The sequence below is a fragment of the Microcaecilia unicolor genome, chromosome 2 (genome assembly GCF_901765095.1).
Source record: "Microcaecilia unicolor chromosome 2, aMicUni1.1, whole genome shotgun sequence".
Taxonomy (NCBI): domain Eukaryota; kingdom Metazoa; phylum Chordata; class Amphibia; order Gymnophiona; family Siphonopidae; genus Microcaecilia; species Microcaecilia unicolor.
Genome location: NC_044032.1, coordinates 180,597,982 through 180,621,310, shown reverse-complemented (window position 1 = coordinate 180,621,310; position 23,329 = coordinate 180,597,982). Strand labels below are relative to the sequence as shown.

At 43.4% G+C, this 23,329-nt stretch overlaps 1 protein-coding gene across 1 annotated transcript in view; it reads right to left on the bottom strand.

Annotated features, from left to right (window-relative positions):
- Positions 1 to 475: 475 nt before the first annotated feature.
- PRR16 (proline rich 16) overlaps positions 476 to 23,329 on the bottom strand; it is a 641,551-nt gene continuing 618,697 nt past the window's right edge. The window contains exon 3 of the mRNA XM_030193531.1: positions 476 to 1,538. The gene's annotated coding sequence lies outside the window, so the exon portion shown is untranslated. The remainder of the gene's footprint in view (positions 1,539 to 23,329) is intronic.

Here is a 23,329-nt window from a genome sequence, read left to right as displayed (position 1 = left end):
GGCCTGGGGAATTTTGTCCCCCCTGCCCCCCCTCTCAGCGGCCCTGTACAGGGCCCCTGTTACTGCAGATTGGTAAAAGGGCCCCTTAATGCATGAGTGTGTTTGTCCTTAGGGCTTTCTACATCAAATAGTGCATGCTGACCACAAAATCCTTTGCTTTTTCCAGTCCTCCCAGTCTAATTCCATATACTCGCCAGCAAATATCAAAATAACCTGTTTACTGAAATTTCTAGTGAAAAATATCTTCATTTATACAGATTTGCAAGTAGAAATATATTTTGTAAGTTTACAATTTGTACATTATTTATATTAAAGCTATCAGTCTGTAAATTGACATGACATGACAAGAAACATCTGTCGTATTAAAAAAATAAACATTTTTCAGAGAGGTTAATGAAGACATTAAAGCAAGGGCTGCAAATGACAAGCAATACATTTGGTTTAGAAAAATAAACTGAAAATGTCGCTTGTTCCATTCCACTTTCCCCTTCCTCCATGAAGCATAGATTAAATGGCTATTAAAAAAAAGGGTAACAAGTAAATATAAATTCACACAAATAGCTTGTATTGTGGTGGTGTTTTGCTTCTTTTGCTGAAATTGGCTGGCTGGATGAATGCCTTAGAAGCTTGAGGACAACACTATATGAATAGTTCCTTCTTGTGTGTTCCTTGGCTGCTCTGTTCCATTGATAGAATATGGATTACATTTAGACTCTTGAATTAAAAAAAAAATAGCAAGGTTCTATATTTTGTTTCCCATGTTGATGTTTTTGTTTTGTATAATTGATGTCCTTTTTTTGCTGAAATGAAGGACACTCTTCTTTAGAAGACCCTGCTATACAGTGAAAAAAAATCATATCATTTTCTCTCTCTGAGCCCCAGAAAAAGTGAATAGGCTCTAGTCTGGGATCGCACAGGGCCATCTGTGCAAGTGATGGTACGCCTCATTACCCTGAATGGAAATGAAAGTGCAAATAGCAGAAGTGCAGCGAGATGCAGTCCTGAATGTTGCAGAGGCAAACCCCCCCTCTGAAGCATTAGTATCATCGCTGTTGTTCCTGTATGGCTTTATGTATGCACATAAAATGACAGATATCTTTATTTCTTTACATTTCAACATTTCACTTCCATGTTAATGTAGCCACCATTCTGGCACTCACCTATAGTACCTATTCCATGGTTTATATTAGATGTTGTGATAATTCCTTTGCAATTTCATACCTTCGTTGCTCGATGTTGACATTCCTTCAGGTCATAATTTGCACTGTTTACTCTTCTGATGCTTTATGTATTAATGGAAATTAAGGCTGTGGATTTTCCCAGGTCTATCATTATCGAAGGAGGGTGAATTGATGCAGATTACCCTAGCTCTGTGTCCTTGTGCTCTGACTTCGAAGGGCTCAAACATTCCATGAAGAACCACATTCCTGATTATCTTAATCCGCTTTGGTCTGCAAGAAGCCACCATGAAAAATCTGGCATCAAAGAAATTAAGAGCCAAGCTCCTGTAGAAATTCCTTCCAGCCTGAAACAAAAAACTGTCAGAGAGAAGGGAAAAAAGAATAGAAAAAGAACAAGTCAGACACAGAAACTGCAGGTGACTTGGCTTGCAAGTATGAAATCAATAAAGTAACAGTGCAGAAATCATGACATAGACATTCCAGGCTCAATATTCAAAACAATGTAAACTTCCAGAAATAGCTCCTGGACATTTAAGGGCCCTTTCACTAAGGCGCGTAGACACCTATGCATGTCCAACGCACATCAGTTTGGAACTACCACCTGGCTACCATGAACCCCAGATGGTAATTCCATTTTTTATGCATGTCCGATATGAACGGCAGAAAATATTTTTTCTTTTCTACCGCGTGGCGCTAACCGGGTGGTAATCAGAAGTGAAAGCGCGCTGACGATTACTGCCCGTTTAACATGTGAGACCTTACCACTAAGTCAATGGGTGGCAGTAAGGTCTCAGGCCCAAAATGGACGTGTGACAATTTTTATTTTGCTGCATGTCCATTTTTGGCCAAAAAAGGTCTTTTTTTGTAGGTGTGCTGAAGAATGGACCTACACACATCCAATACATGTGCCTACAACAGCGCAGGCCATTTTTCAGCGCACCTTAGTAAAAGGACCCCTTAAATTGATTGTCTGGAGCTAACTGAACATATTCAGTGGCACTTAACCAGACAGTGCTGCTGAAAATGCTCAGTTAGGGCTAGATTCTATATGTGGAACCTAAAAAATCGGCACTGAAAAAAGTGTTATTCTATAAGCTGCGCTTAAAGTTAGGCACAGTTTATAGAATAGCGCTTATGCCCGAGACTTGTGCTTAATTTTGGCATGTCTATTTGCACCAACTGAAATATAGTACAAATGTATGCACATCCCCATTATTCTATAACAATGCACGCAAATGCTAGGTATACCCCGTTCCACCAGTGACCCTCCCATTTCTGCACCCTTTTTATTTTACTTGTGTATAAATTCCAATTAAATCTAATTAGTGCCAGTAGTTACTTTAAAAAAAAAAAAATTTTGACACTAATTGACTCATTCAATTAATTTGCATGTGCAAACTAGGCACACCCAAATTTGTGCTCAGAATTTTTGCAACTTTTATAGAATTAGGGGGTTGAGGTGAATTCTATAAGTAGCGCCTAAAAATCAGCAACAATAATGTGTCACGTGGTAGGTGTCCTTTCTAGAATCATGCTTTGCACTAAGCTGCACCTGACTGTAGGTGCCTGCAACAGGCCTAAATACTGGTGTCTAATTTAGGCATGAATCTTTACCAAAGTGCATAAAATCCGGGAACACCCCTACCTATGCCCACCAGTGGCGTAGCTACGTGGGGCTAGGGGGGCCTGGGCCCACATAGATTTGGCCTTGGACCCCCTGCTGATGACCCTCTCGACCCCCCCTCCTGCCGCCAACCCACCGTCGCCTGCCTTTGCTGGTGGGGGACCCCAACCCCCGCCAGCCGAGGTCCTCTTCTTCTCACAAAAGGCTTCCTTCTGTTTCTGACGTCCTGCACATGCAGGACGTCAGAAACAGAAGGAAGCCTTTTGCGAGAAGAGGACCTTGGCTGGCGAGGGTTGGGGTCCCACACCAGCAAAATTGGCGACGGCAGGTTGGCGGCGGGAGGCGGGGTCAAGAGGGTCGTCAGCAGGGGGGGGGCAAAGTTGGTGGTGGCGGCGGCAATGGTGGGGGGTCGGCAATGGTGGGGGGGTCGGCGGTGCCAGGAGGGGGCTAAAATGTGCCCCCTCACCTTGGGCTCTGGACCTCCCTCCCGTTGAAGTCTGGCTACGCCCCTGATGCCCACAAATTGTTATGTGCGATAGGATTTAGGCACAATCTGTTATAGAATTGAATATGCGCCTAAATCCTAATTAATGCTAATTAGTGCTGATAATTGATTGTTATCACCCAATTATCAGCGCTGATTAGGTTGCTCAATTAAGTTGTACGCACTCTTTGTAGAATCACGTTAAACATGTCTTTATTCAGCACTGATTTTTCAGGCACAATATATAGAATTTAGCTCTTAGTACCTAAGCTGAAACCAGCTATGTTGTGGGCATTCTGAGGGCAGAGTTGGCACTTAGCCGGTTAAATTCAGTCCTTAACCGGATATGATAACCACATGAAACACAGTTCTATTTTTATATGGTTCATCATAGCTGGTTAAGAGCTGAATATGTTTTAGCTGCCCACATATGCCTGGATACTCAATGCCAGTGCCCAGATTTGGCCTGGCATTGAATATCTGTGAATAAAGCTGGTGGCAGTCAGCAAAACGCTGACCGCTGCTGGCTAATTATCGACCCCTCTATTTTCAGTATGCACCGGTAAACACTGGAAACCTAAAACTCAAGCATCTAGTTCCAGCAGCCTATGTGGTTCCAAGTATATTAGCACCTTTTCCATACTAATTTGGTGTCTAATTTTCATAGCAAAACTATCACTGGCGTGTGTATGTTAAGCTATAATTCCAGAAGCAGGGCTACTGAGACACCATGGGACTAGGGACGCTTGCCCCCATTTCCCCTTATCCTACAAGGACAATCCTGGTCACCAATGTTTCTAGAACAGGAGAGTAGCTGCAACACCCAACCTCTTGGTTCAAGGCTAAAGACCAGTAGAACAAAAGACTTTCCCAGAAAATACCTTGCCCTAGCCAATTCCGGTGAATCATGCAGAACTGGACAGTGAATGCACTGTTTCCCTTTCCATTTATTGTGCATTTATGAAACAGGTAAAATTATATGTGCTTGCAGATGACTTGCTATAATGGTTGTTTTGTATGGTTATGGCAAAAGATTATGACTGATTTGTTTCAGAGTAATACTGATTGCCCTTTAGTATTATATGAGAGCTGTAAGCATATAGGGCTGGATTCTATATAGCACACCTACAGATCCACAAGAAAATCCAGGCATATTCTATAACAACACGTGTAACTTAATTGGTTTAATAAGCTAATCAGCATTGATAACAGCACTTAACAAGCAATGACGAGCACTAATTGGTAATAATTAGAATTTACGTGCATAACTCGCTAAGCCTATTCTGTAATGAACTGCGCCTAAATTCTAATGCATGTAGTTCAAAAGGGGCATGGCTATAGGCAGGGAAATGGAAGTTCTGTGGGTGTTCCCAGATTTACGCTCATAGCTATAGAATATGGCACAGTATGCATAAATCTATGCACCGGGATTTACACCACATTTTCATTGGTGTAAATGGAGGCACATAGTTTTAGACACTGGGATATCAACAAAACATATTCTATATACCGCACCTAAATCTAGGTGCTCCTTATAGAATACGCTTAAGCAAATACGTTTACCACTTGGAATTTTTAGGTGCCTTATGTAGAATCTGGGCCATAGGGGTGAATTCTATATATGACACTGAAAAAAGTGCTTTCTATAAGCCATGCCTAAAGTTAGGCGCAGTTTTTAGACTAGCGCTTATGCTTAGGATTCACGCCTAACTGTAGGCATGGTCATTTGCACCAACTGAAATGTGGTGCAAAGGTACGCACATAAATTGGATGTGTATCCTCCCTTATTCTATAAAAATGCATGTAAATGCTAGGAATGCCCCTGTTCTACCCATGACCCTCTCAATTCTGTGCCCCCTTTTTTTTATACACGTGTAAATTTTAGGCTCAGATCCTGCATCTAAATTTACGTGCGCAAATTCCAATTTAAATAGTGCCAATCGTTGCTTTTTAAAAAGCCAATTATTGGTACTTATTAGCTCATTATTCAATTAAATTGCACGTGTAAATTGGAGGTGTGCCTACATTTGTGTGCACAATGTTTGGTGACTTTTATAGCATTAGGGAGATATTTATAGATTTTAGTTGATTTGGGTATGTTTGCAGTGTGTTACTGTAAAAGTGAACAGGGTGTCATTATGTGCTACTGGGGGGGGGGGGGGGTGCTTATGGTATGTGCGCTAGAAATAGGCAGCCCAAAAAGTTTTGTTTTGTTCTCGTGTCATTTGAAGCATTGTTCGTTTTGATTAGCCTTCATTTTAATTTTGGAGGCAATGTTGTTAAGAGTGTGCCCTTTTTCAAACTATTGCACTCTCTTTGCAAAGAGTGTGTAATATTTGCAAAGACAGCACACTCTTTCCCAATGCTTCATGCATGCACACACTATGTGTGAAAGAGTATGTACTCTTTCTGAATGACTGCACCCTCTTTGCAAAGAGTGTACACTATTGGGAAACAAAAAAATACCAAATGTTTTTTTTTTGTTACATTTGTACCCCACGCTTTCCCACTCATGGCAGGCTCAATGTGGCTTACATATTATATACAGGTACTTATTTGTACCTGGGGCAATGGAGGGATAAGTGACTTGCCCAGAATCACAAGGAGCTGCTGGCTTGCAGGCTCCTCCCGTCTCCTACGTCACTGCCCCTGGAGCGACGCAGGGGCAGTAACGTAAGAGACGGGAGGAGCCTGCGCGAGCCAGCAGCAGCCAATGCCTCAAGGCTGCCTAAACAGTGCCTGCCGGTGCCGCGCTTTTTTTTTTTTAAACATTTTTCGTCCTTAGCGTTAGCGCTTCTTCTTTTTGTAGCGCTGGCCCTGCTGCTCAACAGGAAAAGCAGCAGTGGCCGGCAATGGGAGCTGGGGCTGGCGCTGGCATGCATGGCGGGCCTCGAGGAAAAGAGAAAAGAGGGAAAACATGGAAGGATGGGGAGAAAGAGGGAAAACAGATGGAAGGATGGGGAGAAAAGAGGGAAAACAGATGGAAGGTTGGCAGAGAAAGAGGGAAAACATGGAAGGATGGGGAGAAAGAGGGAAAACATGGAAGGATGGGGAGAAAAGAGGGAAAACAGATGGAAGGATGGCAGAGAAAGAGGGAAAACAGATGGAAGGATGGGGAGAGAAAGAGGGAAAATGGATGGATGGGGAGAGGGACTCTGGATGGAAGGATGGAGAGAGAAAGAGGGGAGATGGATGAAAGGATGCAGAGAGAAAGGGGAGAGACTGGAAGGATGTGGAGAGAGAAGGGACACTGAACAGAAAAGGGTACAGAGATACAGAGACACTGGTTAGAAAGAGGGAGAGAGAGACATTAGATGGAAGGATCAGGAGAGAGGGTAGATGGATGGAAGGATGGGGAGAGAAAGAGGGAAGACGCTGGATGGAAGGGTAGGGAGAAAGAGGTGACACTGGACAGAAGGATGCAGAAAGAAAGAGGGGAGACTAGTGAAAGGATGGGGAGAGAGAGGGGAGACTGGAAGGATGGGGAGAGAAAGAGGAGAGCTGCTGGATGGAAAAGGGGAGTAGTGAAAGACTGGAGAATAAGAGGAAGGGGCATGGGGAGAACAAGGGTGAGAAAAAGATGAAAAGCCATAAGTAGATGAAGGAAATTAAAGAATGGATAGTAAGAATGAATTAAATCAGGACAGAGAGAGAGAGAGGCAGAAAAATATTGAAGAAAGCAAAGAAAAAGGAGAGAAAAATGACAAATGGCCAGGAAAACCTGGCAGAAGAGTTAAGCGAATACGAAGGAAAGCAGAATCTAGAGACTGGGAGCGACACAATGAGAAAAAGTAAATGGCCATACAAGAAAGGTAAAGAAAATAATTTTATTTTTAATTTAGGATAAAGTAATATGGTACCTGTGTTAATGAAGTTTCAGAGACCAATACTTCCTTCCTTAGGTCAGGCGAGGATACCGTAACAGCATTATACTGACCTGAGGCAGGAGGTTTTGGCCTCTGAAAGCTCACTGAAAAGGGTGTTAGGCTATTAAATAAATTTTCTGAAATCTGATGCACTGAAAACCAGCACTTTACCCTGTGTGACAAATGCATCTGATTAGCGTGACTAAATTTTGCTGGGGGAGAGGGGTAGAGAGAAAATTTTGTGCCCACCCACTTTGGGTTGAGGCCCATCCAAAATTGGCAGTCTGGCTACGCCACTGCTTCAAAGAATAGATTTTAAATATACACTTTAACTAGGCTGTATGAAAGAAATAATAAAATTCCAGCAGAATTAGCTTGCCTTAAAGTGGACAGCATAGAGCAAAATTTTCAAGATGGGAACATTGCTTTCAAAGCACCAGTAAGGCTCCAAGCTCACTGTCAAAGGAAAACTCACACAGTGTTTAGCTTTAAAAATGTAGGGTCAGTTAGTGGCAGCTACAGCGTATCATGTATAGAAGTTTCAAAATGAAATTCCTGCATTGTCTGCCAGCTTTTCTCCCTGCCCGCAGACAATGCTCTTTTGGAGCATGGATAAAATTGCTTTGAGAAACAGCATCAACACTTTTACCTCATGGAGAGGGAGGACAATGTTGAACTGCTTTTATCCAGGTAACCACTTAGTTACCTGGGTAAAATCTTTGAAAGTGCCTCCATTAAATGCCTGGATGTGAATAAGTTGCAAAAATACAAATATGTATTCTCATCTGTATTCATCAGTATGGATTCTTTGAATTTTTGGCTGGCAGTGCAGCCTGGGGTCTGTTTTATGCAACTGTGAAAACAGAAACTTCCAAGGAAGCTGAACAAATCATGTTGTCACCAATCTTCTAGTTTCCACAGAAATCTCTTTTGAATGATCTCCTTGGAAAGAAATTCACGAAAAACTGGTAAATCATTTATATTTCATTAATATGTTGATTAGGCAAAATATAGAAGCCATTTTGTATTATTTATCTAGATAGTTATATAAACACTGAGATAGATAGATAGATAGATAGATAGATTGATTTTTATTACTTTATTACTGGCCTTTTGATATGTTATGATTGTTGTGGCTGAAAACATAATAAGAAGAGTAAACAATGTTTACTTGAGTCATGGGGAGAGGGGAATAATTTTATAACAGGGCAGTTAGGCGTTGAATGCGTATCGACACATATGATGCATCTAGTTTTTAAAAGCAACATACTTATTTATTTATTGCATTTGTATCCTACATTTTCCCACCTATTTGCGGGCTCAGTGTGGCTTACAATACATTGTAAATAATGGAAATACGGTTTGTTACAAATCAATTATGGATTACATTGTGAGAATTTAAGCGAAGGCAGAGTCAAGGTATCGTTAGGGAATAGGACAAGGAAAAGAACAATGGAACAATGGAAAGAGGCAACAGGAAATTAATAGGGTAATAGAACCTTAGCAAATGGACATTCGGTATAACATTTTCTGTGAGTGAAGGTTTAAGTGTGATAAAATTATGGGGGATGAGAGTTCAGAAAAGAATGTATTGGTGTATTTCTGGAACAGTGAGTGTGGGCTTCATGTGTATTGATCCTTACAGTAAATTTTATCAAAGTGATGAGTCTTCATTAATTTGCAGAAGTTGGTTAGTTCATGGATTGTTTTCAAGTTGCGTGGTAGTATATTCCAGAATTGCGTGCTTATGTAAGAAAAGGTTGATGCGTGCAGCGCCTTGTATTTTATGCCTTTGCAATTAGGGAAGTGGAGGTTAAGGAAAGTTCGAGATGATCTTTTAGCATTCCTGGGTGGTAGGTCTATTAAATCAGACATGTAGGCTGGAGCTTCACCATGAATAATTTTGTGGACTAATGTGCATACTTTAAAAGTAATGCGTTCCTTAAGTGGGAGCCAGTGTAGCTTCTCTCGTAAGGGTTTTGCACTTTCGTATTTTGGTTTTCCGAAGATGAGTCTGGCTGCTGTGTTCTGGGCTGTTTGAAGTCTCCTCAGTATTTGCTCTTTACAACCTGCGTATAGTGAATTGCAGTAATCCAGATGGCTGAGTACGAGGGATTGCACTAGGATGCAAAAGACGGATCTTGGAAAAAATGGTCTTATTCTTTTCAGTTTCCACATGCAGTAGAACATCTTTTTGGTTGTGTTGTTTGCATGGGTTTCGAGTGTTAGATGACGATCGATAGTGACTCCAAGGATTTTTAAAGTTTCTGAGATTGGAAGGTTTAGTTTTGGTGTGTTTAAGGTGGTAAATTCATTCGTGTTGTATTGGGAGGTGAGTATTAGGCATTGAGTTTTTTCCGCGTTTAGTTTTAATCGAAATGCATCTGCCCAGGTGTTCATGATGTGTAGACTTTGGTTGATTTCGTTGGATATTTCTTTGATATCTTGTTTGAAAGGGATGTATATTGTTACATCGTCGGCGTATATATATGGGTTGAGGTTATGATTTGATAGGAGTTTTGCCAATGGGATCATCATTATGTTGAAAATGGTTGGTGAGAGGGGTGATCCTTGATGTACTCCACATTCAGGTGTCCATGAAGCGGACGTATTTGAGTTTGATGTGACTTGATATGAACGCAGGGTTAGGAACCCCTTGAACCAGTTTAGGACATTTCCTCCGATGCCAAAGTATTCAAGTATGTGCAATAGAATTCCGTGGTCAACCATATCAAAGGCACTTGACATGTCGAATTGTATGTTGTTGCCAGTTGCGATTATTTGTTTGAATTTAGTCATTAGGGTAATTAGTACTGTTTCTGTGCTGTGGTTCGATCGGAATCCTGATTGGGCATCATGCAGTATTGAGAACTTGTTTAAATAGTTTGTGAGTTGTTTTGTTACCATTCCTTCGGTTATTTTGGTTATTAGTGGTATGGATGCTACTGGTCTGTAATTGGTTATTTTGCTTGCGCTTTTCTTTGTATCTTTGGGTATTGGGGTGAGTAAGATTTCTCCTTTTTCCTTTGGGAAGAGGCCGTTTTGAATCATGAAGTTTACGTGGTTCGTTAGGTCTATTACAAATTGTCGAGGAGCTGATTTCATAAGGTTGTTTGGGCACTTGTCTAGTTTGCAGTAGGATTTAGCAAATCGTTTAAGTGTTTCAGAGATGAGGTCTTCTGATAGTAATTCGAATTCGGTCCAGGTTCTGTCTGCTGGGTAAATTCCGTCTTCTGGGTCTAGACAGTCTAGAAGTGTGGCATATTCAATAGTGCTGGCGGGTATTTTAAGTCTTAGTTGTATAATTTTCTCCTTAAAGTATTTCGCAAGGTTGTCGACATCTGGTATGTCTTTGCTGTTGTTTGTAGCTGGTGAGGTGTCTAGCAATTTATTCACAAGGTAGAAGAGTTTGTGTGTGTCTTTGTAGTTGGGTCCTATCATTGTTTTGTAATGTAGTCTTTTAGTCTGTTTTATGGTATATTTATATTTATTTATTTATTTGTTTGTTTGTTTGTTACATTTGTATCCCACATTTTCCCACCTATTTGCAGGCTCAATGTGGCTTACATAGTACCATAAAGGCGTTCACCAATTCTGGTATGAACAAATACAGTAATGTTGTGGTAGAATTAGGGAATCGTAGAGAGGAAGAGAATCTGTGCATATGTACCTTTTCAATTAAATATGGGGGCAATTCTATAAGTGGGTGCTCGATTTATGTGCCCCAATGCCACACGGTGACAGCCTATTCTATAACGGCATCTGAGCACTCAGATTTCATTCCAGAATACTAACAGAACCTGGTATTGGTGTGTCTTACATTTACATGTCTGCAGTTACCCCAGCCATAAACCTGGCATAATAAGCATGAAAAGTGAGAGCCTCGCCCATGGCCCATTGGTGTATATTCTCCACTTGCATTTATGCGCTATGGGGGAAATTCTATAAATGACACTTAAAAATGGGTGCTGAAAAAAATAGGCGATAAGCGTTATTCTATATAGAGTCCACCCCTATGCGTGTATATGCCAGTATTCTAATCATTTATGCATATATTTGCTGTGTAAAAGTTAGAGTGTAATTTATAGAATTAACTCCTGGGGTCTGAAATCCAAACAAAGTTATATCGTCACCAGAGGCTATGACTTCAATATCTATAGATTTTTGTCTACTTAAAAGAAATTATTGCATACACATCTAAATCCTAATTTTAGAAAGTCAGAATCCCCCGGATATTCAAAATCATTTAACCAGTCAGGAATGGCACCTGGCTGTTTAAATGGTTCTTAGCCAGTTATCTTTCAGCTGGAGATAGCTGGCGGTCTCCGGCTGAATATTGCTGGTTAGTAGCTAGTGGATAGCCAGTTATATCACACGATATAACCAGCTATATGCCAGTTTTCAGCATGGGTTTAGCAGCCATCTTTGGCTGCAATGTATACCTGGAATATCTTTGGCTGATTTGAATTTAATCGGCCAGCGCCAAATATTAGCTTGGCCGGTTAAGTTCAAACCGGTCAAAAATAAACTGGATATTCAATGTCGGTCACTGCAGTCAGTGCTAGCCTGGATATTCAATGCCAGGCCATTTCCGGTGACCAACACTGAATATCCAATTTAAATTTGGTCAGTTTCAACCTAACCGGCCAAGCCGATATTCAGCGCTAGCCAGTTAAGTTGGAACTGGCCAAAGTTATTCCACCTATTGATGTGACCAAAGATGCTCACCAAACTTAGCCGGATTCATGCTGAAAATTGGTGGATAGCTATTTATATTGCACGATATAACTAGTTGCTAGGTACTAAACGGCAATATTCAGCCGGGGATAGCTGGTTATCCCCGGCTGAATATCACTAGATAGCAAGTTAAGTGCCATTTAGGTGGCTAAATTGTTCTGAATATTGAGGGCCGGTGTCCGGAAAAAAACGGGGCCAACCAATATTTTTTTCCAAATAACCAAAAACAAATGTACTACTATTTTTTTTTAATTACTTCAATTATTGACAGGTGTTGCTGCAAGATGCTGTCAAAACTGGATGATCCCTGTTTTCAAAATGATGTCATCCAGGAAGTGACTATTAAGATCCGTTTTAGCAAAATGGCATTTAGTGAATAAGGTAAAGTTGTGATTACATTTTTGTGACAAAATAAGTCATACGGCACAAAGCATTTGCTAAAGGAGATTCCTAAAAACAGGTTAGACTAATGCATTTTCAAAGGCCATACTAATAAACAATTGCAAATTATTTTGAAACTACGTAAGGGGTCTTATTTTTTTTTTTTTTTTCACACCGTGTACATATCTAAAACTCAAAAATGTGCACATGGCAAAGTTCTGGGCATGTTTTGGGCAGGGCAAAAAGATACTCTTACATTTCCATTTCAGAAGGGAATTCATGTTTATGTCTGGCACCATCAATGGTAGGATTTACACCTGCTCATTTTGTGCAGAGCTCCATTGAAGGGATTAGGGATGGTCTCTGCCTTAATCTTCTAGTGTTTTTTCCCCTACTGAAAACGATACTGGCAAAGGATATTGGACACTGTGATAACTTTGGAGAAATACGCATGTACATTTCTAAAATGGCTGACAAACATATATGTTCTAGCACATGAACATATATATATATATATATATATATATATATATATATATATATATATATATATATATTTCAGGACATTTATGTGTATGTCATCACACAGAAACAGAGGAAAATGAAGCAGATGAAGACCATACGGCCTATCCAGTCTGACCATCCATGCCATCTACTATCCCTTCCTCACCCTTTGAGATCCTGTGTACTTGTCCCAAGCTTGATGAATTCAGATTCAAACTCTGTATTGACCACCTCCACCAGAAGGACATTCTTTTAATTCACCACCTTTTCCATTAAGAAGTATTTCCTCAGGTTACTCTTGAATCTGTCCCCTTTCACCGTCATTCTATTCTGTAGTGATCCCATTGATAATTTAGACATTGACCTCTTCAATGCTGCATTCGGCACCTAACTCTTACTGTTCAGTAAATCCAGACTGCCCCATTTTGACCGCCCCTATCGGACTGACCGTTCATTTGTCTCTTAGATTGTAAGCTCTTTGAGCAGGGACCGTCCCTCAATGTTAAATTGTACAGCGCTGCGTAACTCTAGTAGCGCTTTAGAAATGTTAAGTAGTAGTATTATTTACAGTTCTAAACAGGACGCTCCTGCCTCCTGTAACCGGCACATAAAGATCCATTCTTCAATGTGTTATGGAACAGGCTCTTAGTTGGCAGATCCTGTTCTAAAATACTAACAGAATTTGAGACATTCTCTCTAAAATGCTGTTCCACGGATTTAGTTAAGGTCTGTCTGAATTACATGCATATAGCAGTAGTAAGTATCTGGAATAAGTTAAATGCTGTTGCTAGTGTTTAAATTTTTCCATTCATTGCTGCTACTGAAAATTGATCTCTTTATTTAATGAATGCCTACATGTATGCATAAATAACCCAAGGAAAAATGTAGGCACCTATTTGAACACATTAAACACTATTCTACACATTCAAGCTATTAACAAAAATAAAATCTCTAAAGGCTACATTCTACAGTTTCCACCATTATTTGGTGGTGAACTCTTCTGCTACCTCATATGACTTATAAATAAAATGGGTGACCCCTTGTCCATAGTACACATCATACTGCAAAAGTTTTTCTTGCTAAAATAAAGGTTTTAATTTTGTATTGATCTGCGGAATATGACAAAGCCTAAGGAAAACTAACTGATTTACTATTATGGGTTAGTCATAACCTTTCTAACATTACAGTGGCAGAGCAATGAGTAAAGTCATTTAGGTCATAGCTGATAAAGTAAAATTGAATCCAGTATTTCTCCTAGGCTGCATAAGGGTTGATTTATGCAAAGCCTTTGGTCTCTTGAATATTTAAAACTTCATTATCTCTGATGTCTATTTCTAGTCATGTCTGCTAGCTCTTTCAGGCTCCTTTTCTATCTTTGCCCATGTCTACAGGTGACCACAGACATGTTTGCTTTCTTTCCTCAGGCATTAGTTGTTAGATCTACTGCAGAGCTCCAGTGGTTCAAATTACAGTAATAAAGAACACTTCAATTTAAACAAATTGTTACTGGTAAGTCATCCGAAAAGCAAACACCAAAGCTTTATATTTCTACAGTTCCTATGTAGGGTTCTTACACTTTTCAATCAGAGTGCAAAACTGCAAGCACATAAGCCCAAATGTGACGGAGAGCACTGAATGCAAAGTTTATTTAAGGCATTCTTTTGTCCAGTGACTGCCCTGCTCATATGGTGCCTTTCATCTAAATAGGAGGTGGTATATTTAAATGCATCCACTATATGTGTGTGTGTGTCATATTGTCTTTATTGAAACTTGCAACAAGACAAACCAAGCATACAAACAAGCGATAAAACAAGCAATAAAACCCGCTAACTAATACATAAATAAAACCTTACTGGCCAATACCCCCGCCCCTCAACAAACCCTCCCACTCAGGGAGGCTGAAACGAAAAACCCCTCCAATGCCTTGCCCACTGTAGTCCAGAACAATGCTCCTTCTCCCTCACTGCCAGCTGCTGGACAAAATGTACCACATCCCCTGCCACCTCCTGTACAGACAGCCACTTCCGATATAATGAAGCTTGGCAGCGTGCCTGCCACAGGAAGTAACAAAGGGCTGCAGCGATGATATACAGTGTCTCCCTACACCACCCCTTTCCTTTTGGAAACCCTCCATAGGCCCATTCTGCATAAGATAGCTGGTGGAAGAAAGGAATCCCTAATTGGCGGGCTACTGCCTGACAGACTTGTTGATTGAACGGGCACTTGAGGAGGAAGTGGTCCATTGTTTCATCCTCCGTCACGCACTCCCCCCTCGGGCACTTACGATCATTGCTGTTTCTATTTTTCATGTTAGCTCGAACATAAAGCCGGCTGTGGAAAGTCAGCCAGGCCATGTCCGCAATCTTCCGGGGGAGGCGTGATGAATTGAGGAAAGCCAGACCTTCCTCCTGTAGTGGACCTGGGCAGTCCCTCAAGGCTAGACGTGTTGAAAAGTGTGTCTGAATAATGCGGTGTTGTAGCTGCCTCCTGTCCTCCTTCTGGATTTCCTGTACTGTGATACCCCATCTCTTCACCAATCTCAACAGAGGTGAGATGTACTGTGGCAAGTATCCCGCCTTCCCTCGCAGGGGCATTGCCTGACCTCCCCTCACCCAATCCCTCAAGTACCGCTGAAGCCAGGAGGCCATGCAGTCTGCCCAAGCCGGCCTCCCTTCCCGCAAGACCCCTCCCAGATTTTGTTGGAAAAAGAAACAACTAAAATGTACCACAGGGTTGACCATTCCCAACCCCCCCTCCCTTTTGGGCAAATAGGTCACCTCCCTCCGGATAATATTCATCCTGTTCCCCCATAGCTGTTGGAAAAACAAGCTGTATACTCTGGCATGTAACGATATAGGCAGTAAACAGACCTTGGATATGAACAGGAGAAGGGGTATCAGATAGGTCTTAATGACATGCAGTTTTTCCACAAACCGCAACTTATATGATTTCCACTGGGCCACCCTTTCCTCGACTCTCCCCAGCCCCTTCTCCCAGTTGATCGTATCATAGTCCTGTCTGCCTACCCAGAGACCCAGGATCCGTACTTCATCCCTTGCTACTGGGTACTGACTGGGAAGTTTGAAAGCTGGTCTGCCCTGTCCTACCCAAATTGCGGAGCTCTTTTCCTGGTTTATCTGGGCCCCCGCAGCCTGTGTGTATTCTGCCATCCAGGTCTGAACTCGCTCGGCTTCCTCCTTGCTACTGATTACTACTGTGACATCATCTGCGTAGGCGACACATCGCCATGTGTGTGAACCCAAAGAGATGCCCTCTAGTTGACCGCTAAACCCTCCACTCAACCTTCTGAGGAAAGGATCTAAGGAAAGGACGTACAGCAAGGGGCTGAGGGGACACCCCTGCCGTACCCCTGACCTCACTGCAAAGCTCTTGCCCACCCAACCATTTATTAGAGTGCTACTCCTTGCATTGCGATACAAAGTCTGGATCCACCCTATAAACTGGTCGGGTATCCCATAGCACCGAAGCACTAGCCATAGGTACTCCTGGGACACCCTGTCAAAAGCCTTAGACTGATCAAGGGTCAGCAAATACTTTCCCTTTGTCCCACCTTGACTCCTTTCCACTATTTCACGGATGGTACAAACTGCTTCCACTGCCCCTTTCCCCTTCACCGAGCAAAACTGTGCTGAGGACAAGAGACCACCCACTGCCCCAGCCAGGCGGTTGTAAATAATCCTGGCCATTATTTTCCTATCTACATTCAGAAGACTTATGGGTCTCCAGTTCTCGATAAGTTCCAGATTTCCCTTCTTTGCGAGGAGAACCAAAATAGAACACTGCTGTGAAGGGGCCAAACGCCCGTTCTGCAAACAATTATTAAAAATTGCAGCTAACACTGGAATCAGGACCACACGGAATTTTTTGTAGAACTCTGGGGTCAGCCCATCGGGACCCGGAGTTGTACGTGCTGATAGCGTATCAATAGCATCATCTACCTCTCCTGTGGTAATGGGCCTAAGCAGTTGTTCCATCTCCCCCTCCGAAACCTTTTCCAAGCCTGGGGCACTCTGCACGTATGATAGCATGAAGTTAGAAACCAAGCTCTCTTTCCCCCACAATTGGGTGTAAAACCGAATGACCCTGGCCTCGATTGAACGTTGGTTCGTCAATCGCTGCCCTGCTTCATCTCTCATAGCATAAATGACCTTGTGTCCTACTGCTACCTTGCAATTCTGGAAAGGATCCGGGGAATACCGATGCCCATATTCCCTTTCCAGAAGCAAAGCAGCGTATCGATCATATTGCAACAGCCTCAACTGGGCCTGCAAAGCTTCTATCTCTCCCTTCTCTAGATGGTTGGAGACCGCGTGGTCCAATTGCTTACGAAGACGACAGCACTGTGCCTGTAACCCCAGACTCTGCTTCCTGGCTAGGGACCGGAAAAGGGCCTTGACTCGCCCCTTTACCATGTCCCACCAGGCTCCCTTATCATCCATCACCTCCCATAGTGTTTCTTGGTCTGCTAAAAAACCCTCAAATATTTGTCTGTTTTCCTCTACTTCTAATAACTTTGCACTCAGTTTCCAAAATCCTGGGCCTTTCTGCGCCCCTTCGCATATTGTTAAGACTGTGGAAACTAAGGCATGATCTGAATATTCCGTCCATCTATTCGGCTGCCCCTGAAACTTAGCCAACCCGCCTACAAAGAGCCAGTCAATACGGCTCTCCGTGTCTCCCCTTCTAAAAGTGAACCCCTTCCCTCCCGCCACCTCCAGTCTTGCCTGTTTTACAATTGCTGCCAGCTGGAGGCTGTCATAACCCACCTGACGCCTGGACCCCTTTCTATCTGCTTGCTGTAAGACCATATTAAAGTCTCCTCCAAATACCACCAATTTGCTTGTATATAAATACGGTTTCACCCGGAGCAACAGCTGCTTGCGTTCCCAACTAATCTGGGGCCCATAAAAGTTAATGATTCGCACTGCTACCCCTCTAATGAAAACGTCTAAGACAACACACCTCCCTATCTCCACCTCTATTTCCCTCGTAATCTCCACTTCTCGGGTGGCAAAAAGAATAGCCACCCCTGCGCATCTTTCTTTGGCCAGAGACCAGAATGAGGGCCCCCCTTTCCAATCTCTCTTGGCCCGGTGCAGGAGCTGCAAAGAATCCAAATGAGTCTCCTGCAACAGGATGCAGTCTACCTTGCACTGGGTCAAATCGCTAAAGGCGACAAATCTAGTTCTCTCTGCCTTTATGCTGGCTACATTCAGAGTTGCAAAGATTAAGGACAAGGCAGCCATGGTTTATTTCTTAAATTTCTTACCCCTCCTCATCTCTTCACCGCAATCCCTCTTCACAGATATTCCTGCCCCCATCATTTCTTCAGGATCCTCTATAATTTCTTCTAATTCCAAATCCTCCCACTCTGAGTCATCTTCCCCGGCTTTCTTTCTACCCTTTTTTTTCTTGGTTTCCTCTGGACCAGCCCTTTCCCCTTTCATCCCTTCCTTACCCTCCTCTATTTCCTGCATGAGGCCCTTCGTTAAACTAGTAGGATGTGATGTTAGACTTGGGGGTAACACTGCTGGCTCCTCTCTGTTAAGTCTTTCAGATGATTCATTCCTTGCTCCCCTCCCCTCCCTCCTCTTCTCCTCCAAAACCTCCCTTTGGGGTGGATTCATCTCAAGATCACCCTCTCCTTCACCTGAAACCTGAAACACTGCATATCGATTACTCTGGCTCTTCTCCAGAATATCTGTTCTCCCCGCTCGGGCTAGCCCCCTCCCCTCCTTCCTCCGACCCCCCTTCCCTCCATGTTTCCCTACCAGGGTCCATGCTTCCCCTTCTTCTCCCCCCTTCTCCCCACCTCCTTCTTCCATCCTTTCACAAATACCCCTTCTTTGAATGTGATCCAAACCTGATGCCCTTTTCTCCCCCTTTCCCTTTCCCTTAGTGCCTGCCTCTGTATGAATAGTGGTATTTGATTTATCCATTAATCCCTTTAATGCTTCCCGCTTCTGTCCTTGTATCCTTGTAGTTTCTGCTTGTGCCCCTTCCTCCCCCCTACTCTCTTCCTCTACCTGATTGTGCGATGCTTGTGGGCACTTGCTAAAAGGGTGCCCCAAGCCTCCACACAGGTTACAGCGTATGGTAGTGCAGTCGCTGGTGTCATGATCTGTACTACCACATCGCGAGCACTTTAACACTGTACATGACATGCTTAAGTGACGGAAAGATCCGCACCTGTAGCACTGTCTGGGTTGTCCTGCATAAAAGCATTGAATTCGATCCCTTCCAATGTATGCGGCTGAAGGTATATGTTGGGTGACATAGCCTGCCTGTTTTAATTTTACAAGGGCACTCCACCCCCCCGCCCACACACGACTCTGGTCTGGTATTTTGCTTAATGGGGTCCTAATTTCGGCATACCGTCCCAACCAGTATGACAGGTCTGCAGCCATAAGAGATTCATTACGTACCAAAATGGTAATCTGGACTGCGTCCTGTCTACTGATGGGGACAGCCTTAAAATCCACCCATCTACCCTGATGCTGCACCTCTGTGTACTTTTCCCAAAACAGGTCCAAACCTCGCCCTGTTAAGAAACTAATATCATATTCAGGGATTCCCACAGGGTGTATGCATGCATACAAATCTTCAGGGATAAAGCCAAGGGAGAATACCATTCTTAAAACAACCTCTCTAGGTGGTGCTACCCCTGTGCCCACCCAACGCAGCTGGACAACATTTCGACGTTTTGGGGTAACACCGCTCCCGGGACCCCGCAACGGACCAGAAAATGGATTTCCCCTTGTCTCCATGTCTGACTCCTGCCTCCCCTCCTCCTTCCCTGTCTCTGCCCCTCCTCCCCGTACTACTGCTGCAAAGGATAAAGGGGCTGATACCAGTATGCTCCCCCCTTCCCCACTCCCTTCCTGCCTTCCTCCCCTCCCCCTCTCTTCCCCTCCCTCCTCTCCCATGTCCACTAACCCCACTATGTTCAGTTCACTTGTGCTGTTTCTGTCTCTTCCCCCTCTGCAATATTCTACTTCCAGTCCTTTGCCAGTTGCTGCTGTTCCCAACCAGCACTCGTTCCCTTGCTCTGCAACTGTCCCACTCAGACCAGGTCTGGGATCTGTCTCCTCTTGTAGCTGACACTCTCCTCCATGCACTTTCTCTGTTTCTGACACTGTCATACTCAGTCTGAGTCTTGGCTCCGCCTCCTGGTGCAGCTGACACTCTCCTTCATGTACTCTCTCTGTATCTGGCACTGTCTTACTCAGTCTGGGTCTTGGCTCTGCCTCCTGGTGCAGCTGACACTCTCCTCCATGCTCTGTCTTACTGGGTCTGGGACTTGGCTCCGCCCCCTGGTGCAACTGACACTCTCCTTCATGTACTCTCTCTGTATCTGGCAATGTCTTACTCAGTCTGGGTCTTGGCTCCACCTCCTGGTGCAGCTGACACTCTCCTCCATGCCCTGTCTCACTCGATCTGGGTCTTGGCTCCGCCTCCTGGTGCAGCTGACACTCTCCACAATTCTCTCTCTCCTTTCTGGGACTCCTGCTTTGATGGGCATGAGTTTCTGAGAAGCTCCCTTCTGCTCTTTCTTCTTGTTTCTGAGTGGCAGAATCTATTGGGAGCCCCTGCCTGTCACTGAGCTTCCCCCATGATGTCATCAGCACTTCTGATTGAGATTGGATGGCAGCTCTTGGACAGCCCTGCTCAGAGGTCTGCCCTATCAATTCTGTCCATGAGTGACTGTGGTGTTCCCACGATGTTCCCGCCCTCTGTCCACCATATTTGCTCTCAGCTTCTTCCATCTCTTGTAGTACTCCACTACTCCATTCCTGTACTTTCCCATCCTCTTTAGTCTCTGTCTCCATCTGCAAAACCCCTTGTTTTTGCTCTACTTTCCCTCCCGTTGTTCCTGGTAACTTCTGTACTTGCTCAGTGTGTAGTGATTCTTCTCCTACCTCAGCATTCAAACTGTTCTGATTCTCCTCAGCATTCAAACTGTTCTGATTCTCCAGGCTGTCTTTCTTCTCTGTCTCTCCCAGCAAACCTGAGCTCTTCTCTGTGGGTTCGGCTATGCCCTGCCAGCTCTCTAAGTATAAGGGACGTTTTTGAATTTTTTTCAGTTTCATAGCTCTTTTGTGTTCCAAACTTGCCAGGCTCTCTTGCTGCATGCAGTGCTGGAGCCCCTCCTTATCCACAGTACCTGCCACAACTGGACTAGGAGCCTCTGTTCTACAAGGCTGGTAAGTGGATGGAGCACCTAGCTCTTGGGAATCCTGTAGGAAATAAAATACTGGTGATAACTGGGAATTATTTGTGTCAGTCTTGTCTTTCCCTCCTTCTGGCTGCTGCTGTTTCTCTTCCCCTGCTGTCCCTTCCAGCATAGCCTCTGGGGTGTCTGGAACCACGGAGTCCTGTGTGTCTCTGGGTTCTGCTTCCTGCTGGATCTGGGACTGCGTCTGGGTCTGCTGCATGCGTTCCCTGTTCAGGAAAACCTCACGAAGGGGATTATCTCTGCAGTTCTTTAGTTTTTGCAGCTGCCTTTGTTTTGCTGTAAGCCGCTTCTGGAGTGCTTCAACTCCCTTAACATACTTGTCTCGTGGGCCAGTGGAAGCCAGGTTACACATAGTTTTTGCTAGCTTCAGCCGCTTCCTCAGTACCTCTATTTCACCTTCTACTCGATTCATTTTCTTCACTGATCTAATTACCTCTTCAGGAGTCATATGCTGGGCCTCTTTCTTCTGCCAGGCCCTAGGCCTGGATTCCTTCTCCTCCTCTTCTTCCTCACTAACGTCCTCTTCAGACTCTCCGCTATTCTCTTCCACCACCTCTCCTCTGATACTGGATGCAGAGAACCCTGCTCTGGAACCCGGGCCCTGCCTTCTTGCCCCCTGTTCTTCACCCAGCTTAGGAATGTTATGGCCAGGACTTACAGTCAGGGTGAGCTGGCTCCTCAGCAAGCGCTGCTGGGCTCTGGTCCTTCCTCCGTCCACAGGCCTGGGCTCTCCTGGTTCTCCTGGTTGCATGCTTGGGGCTTGGGTGGAGGAAGCCTCCCCTTCATAGTGTTTCTCAGCTCCAAGTGTGCTAGGCCTTTCAGCCTGGGGCCCTCCTGCAGGGGGGCCCCCTCCCCTCTGCATTGTTCAGCAGCCACAGGGTACAGCAGCTCTCCTTTCAGCACCTCTTCACCACAGGTCTGTACTCTGTGTGTGTGTGTGTGTGTGTGTGTGTGTGTGTGTGTATTTTTAGAAGGTTGTTGAAATTATTACTTTTCAGAATATTCTGTAATTTCACTGACGTTCTGGTTTTAATTGCATTCGCAAGAGACTGTCTTGGTTTTTCTTATTGTAAACCACTTTGAACTTTTAGTGTTAGTGGTATATAAATATAAATAAATGTAAACTGTAAAAATAGTGTAAATAGTGTATCAGAAAGCTTTGGAAAAAGTTCCTCATGAGAGACTCCTGAAAAAATTAAGGAGTCGTGGGATAGGAGGCAATGTTCACTTGTTGATTAAGAATTGGTTACTGGACAGAAAACAAAGGGTAAGTTTAAATGGCCATTTTTCTCAATGGAGGAGGATGAATTGTGGAGTACCGCAGGGATCTGTACTGGGACTGGTGCTATTTAACATATTTATAAATGTTCTGGAAATCGGAACTACAAGTGATGTGATTAATTTGCATTTGACACAAACTATTCAAACTTGTTAAACCACATGTGGACAGTGAAAAATCACAGAAAGACCTTAGGAAATTGGAAGACTGTGCATCCAAATGGCAAATGAAATTTTATGTGGTAAATGCAAAGTGATGTACATTAGGAAGAGTAATCCAAATCATAGTTACTTGATGCTGGGTTCCACCTTAGGAGTCAGCACTCAAGAAAAAGATCTAGGTGTCAATGTAGACAATACACTGAAATCTTCTGCCCGGTGTGCAGCAGTGGCCAAAAAAACAAACAGGATGTTAGGAATTAATAGGAAAAGGATGCAAAGTAAGACCAAGAATACTATAATGCCTATATATTGCTCCATGGTACAACCTCACCTTGAATATTGTGTTTAGTTCTGGTTGCCATATATCAAAAAAGATATAGTGGAACTAGAGATTCAAAGAAGATCGACCAACATGATAGAGGGGATGGAAGTCCTCTCATATTACGAAAAGCTAAAGAGGTAAGGGCTCTTTAGTTTGGAAAAGAGATGACTAAGAGGGGATATAATTGAGGTCCACAAAATCCTGTGGTGTAGAATGGGTAAAAGTGAATCTATTTTTTACTCTTTCAAAAAGTACAAAGACTAGGGAGCACACAATGAAGTTACATGGAAATACTATTAAAACAAATAAGAAGAAATATTTTTTACTTAACAAATAGTTATGCTCTGGAACTTGTTGTCAGAGGATGTGGTATCAGTGGTTAGCATATCTGGGTTTAAAAAAGGTTTGGACAAGTTCCTGGAGAAAAATTCCATAGTCTGCTATTGAGATAAACATGGGGGAATCCACTGCTTGCCCTGGAATCAGTGGCATGGAATGTTGTTGCTATTTGGGTTTCTGTCAGTACTTGTGAC